Consider the following 2,694-nt stretch of genomic DNA (forward strand, 5'->3'; position numbering starts at 1 on the left):
AGGATCATGGTGGTCTTGAGATGATCAGACAGATCGGTCAATCTTATGCTTTAGATATATTTCATTTTTATTGATACGGTTTCTTATGTATATTCTGTTTCACAGATTCTATTCCATTTACGATGCCATCTGAGTATCTTTGTTATACCAAAAGGCCCTAGAAGTGCTTCTAACTTTAAAGGGCTTAATATACTTAAAGGCCATCCAGCTTTTATGACTCTGTGGTATTGGTATGCATACACATATATGTAATGGGAGTAGTCGATCTTCATATATGTGATATACTTTCACTTTTCAAACAAAACTCTTTGCTTCAAAAAATAGCTTCTCTATTTGCATCACTGGTCAGCACATGCTATTGGAGCTTCGCTAAGCTGAGAAAAGAGGGATTTTGCACATAGTTGCTTTGCTCCACAAACTGGATTGCAAGCAGTGATTATTTTTTAATTCAGATTGGATGGGTGCGCCCAGCTAAGGCAATAGTGCAACACCAAAGCGACGCTCAAAGACCCAATAGCGAGCTATTGTGATGGGTCTTTCCCATGACAAATAAGATTAATATCGAGTGAGCCAATGGCCCACATATCAGATATTAAACTGATAAGAACAGATACTACACTTGGGAGGGGTGAATGTATTCTGAAAGAAGGACAAAAAGGCCATCATGGCCCAACCGGTGGTGATGCAAATATGAATCGTGATCGCCATGCTCCACGAAACAAAGCACCGTCAAAGCTTAAAAGGTCCTTCACCATCAGTTTTGGACTCTGTTCTTTCCTTTTCGCCTTCTACGAGTTCTAAGTTCAGATTGTTAATCATGAAAATTTTCTGTAACTTTGAACACGACAATCAAATAAATATAATCTGCTTCTTCTCGAGAATATGTAAGATTGATGATACTTACATTGACATAAATGCACTTGACCAATAAGCAGCTGAAAAACCGTTTCAGCTTACATTGACATGCATCAATGTTGTGTCCAGGAAAGGTTTTAGGAATAATGAGAGATGGAAATCAACAAGCTCCTGTGGTGACCTTTCAGGAATCCAAATGCAATAGATATTCTTTAACTAAGATTGGAGGGGTGAGCCAGGCCAAGGCAGTAGTGCAATGCCAAGGCGACTCCCAAAGATCCCAATAGCAAGCTATGGTGATGGATCTTTCCCCATAAAAGATAAGATTAATATCATGTGAGCCTATGGCTCACATATCAAATATTAAACTGATAAGAACAGATACTACACTTGATCTTACCAAAAGGCTGAGAAAGGTATGCTTTCTATCTTCTTGGATCTTCGTTTTTGTAGTGGATCCCCTCTCATCTAAATGAGCTTACTTAAGCTTTCATATGCACTCCTTTCCGTTCCCATGTATTTCTTAGAATTCACCAAAAAGTTTATCCGCCAGTTCTAACATACCATAATTTTATGTTGTGTTCTGTTTTTAGCAGCTTTCTATTTATTTGAATTATACAGAGAACTGTCCAATACTTGATATAATTTTTTCATACCATTATTGATCACCTCCATTCTTATGCATCCATTTTCTTGACCATCCTGGATTGAAGATGGATGTACAAGTCCCAGTTGGAGGGGATCCATACAGTTTTGTGCTTTCAAGATACACCCAAAAGGATTTAGATGATATGGACACCGTGCCAGGTTTCCAAGTGGTTTAGGCCTCACTAGTTTAACCGAGTACTAGTAACACCTGACTAGTTTATGTGAATGGAATTCGCTATAAGGGTATACCAAGGTTGTAATGCAACACCAACATGACTCTCAAAGACTTCAATAGCAAAAGCTATGACAGGCCTTTCGCCATTGAAAATGAGATTAATATCGAGTGGATCGATAACCAACATATCAACTTAATAAGAACAAATACTATACCTGATCTTTGCTTTGCTGTTTTTTGAGTTTTTACTGACTTGGCAAGTATGAGGAAAACTGGCAGATTCTTTAGTATCATATTTATCACTTTTTCTTATACATCACAGCCCTTAAAATAAGCAAGAATGCTATTTATGTAGATAATGAAAAGTGGAAACCAAAATGACAAAAGTGGGTTAACACAATGTTCACATTTATGATGTTACTTCAAGTGACCATGTTAGAGGTCACCAATCTTTTGGGTGCTAAGACCTACTTAATTTATCCATGTGCCATCTATAATTAGATGTGGCTCAGAATGTGGGGCGAAATCGGACCCTATGTGAAGGGCTATGCAGCATGCACGGGGCTGTGGACGTACAAAAACTTCACATACGTTTAGGCACGCATTAGATATTAACCAAACAGGTCCAGGTTTAGTTTCCAAAAACAGTAAATATGCTGGTACATATTGAACTACTACACAATGCAGTAGATTGTATATAAGCAACTTGAAAACTCAAAACTTTTTTCTAGATTAATGGTTTTTTAAATGTGGAAGCACTGCTTCTAAACTTCAACTACAAAGCTCATTTTTGAACTAGAATTGGAGGGGTGAGCCAAGCCAAGGCAATAGTGCAACACCAAGGCGACTCTCAAAGACCCCAATAGCAAGCTATTGTGACAGTCTTTCCCATAAAAAATAAGATTAATATCGTGTAGGCCAATGGCCTACATATCAGATATTAAACTGATAAGAACAGATACTACACTTGATCTTAGCCAAAAGGCCGAGAAAGGTATGCTTTTCTTCATCTTGGG

General features: G+C 37.9%; 2 non-coding genes and 2 pseudogenes across 2 annotated transcripts; all 4 read right to left on the reverse strand.

Moving 5' to 3' along the window:
• Window positions 1-456: 456 nt before the first annotated feature.
• On the reverse strand, window positions 457-630 carry LOC112505474 (annotated as a pseudogene).
• A 450-nt stretch (window positions 631-1,080) lies between these two features.
• Window positions 1,081-1,275, reverse strand: LOC112505473. The gene has a single exon (XR_003068406.1). It is a non-coding gene; the product is annotated as a U2 spliceosomal RNA (small nuclear RNA).
• A 466-nt stretch (window positions 1,276-1,741) lies between these two features.
• On the reverse strand, window positions 1,742-1,925 carry LOC112505475 (annotated as a pseudogene).
• A 557-nt stretch (window positions 1,926-2,482) lies between these two features.
• On the reverse strand, window positions 2,483-2,676 carry LOC112505472. Its single transcript, XR_003068405.1, has one exon. It is a non-coding gene; the product is annotated as a U2 spliceosomal RNA (small nuclear RNA).
• Window positions 2,677-2,694: the final 18 nt, after the last annotated feature.

This window comes from Cynara cardunculus, unplaced genomic scaffold, assembly GCF_001531365.2.
Source record: "Cynara cardunculus var. scolymus isolate 2C unplaced genomic scaffold, CcrdV1 Un_Scaffold_11287, whole genome shotgun sequence".
Classification (NCBI taxonomy): domain Eukaryota; kingdom Viridiplantae; phylum Streptophyta; class Magnoliopsida; order Asterales; family Asteraceae; genus Cynara; species Cynara cardunculus.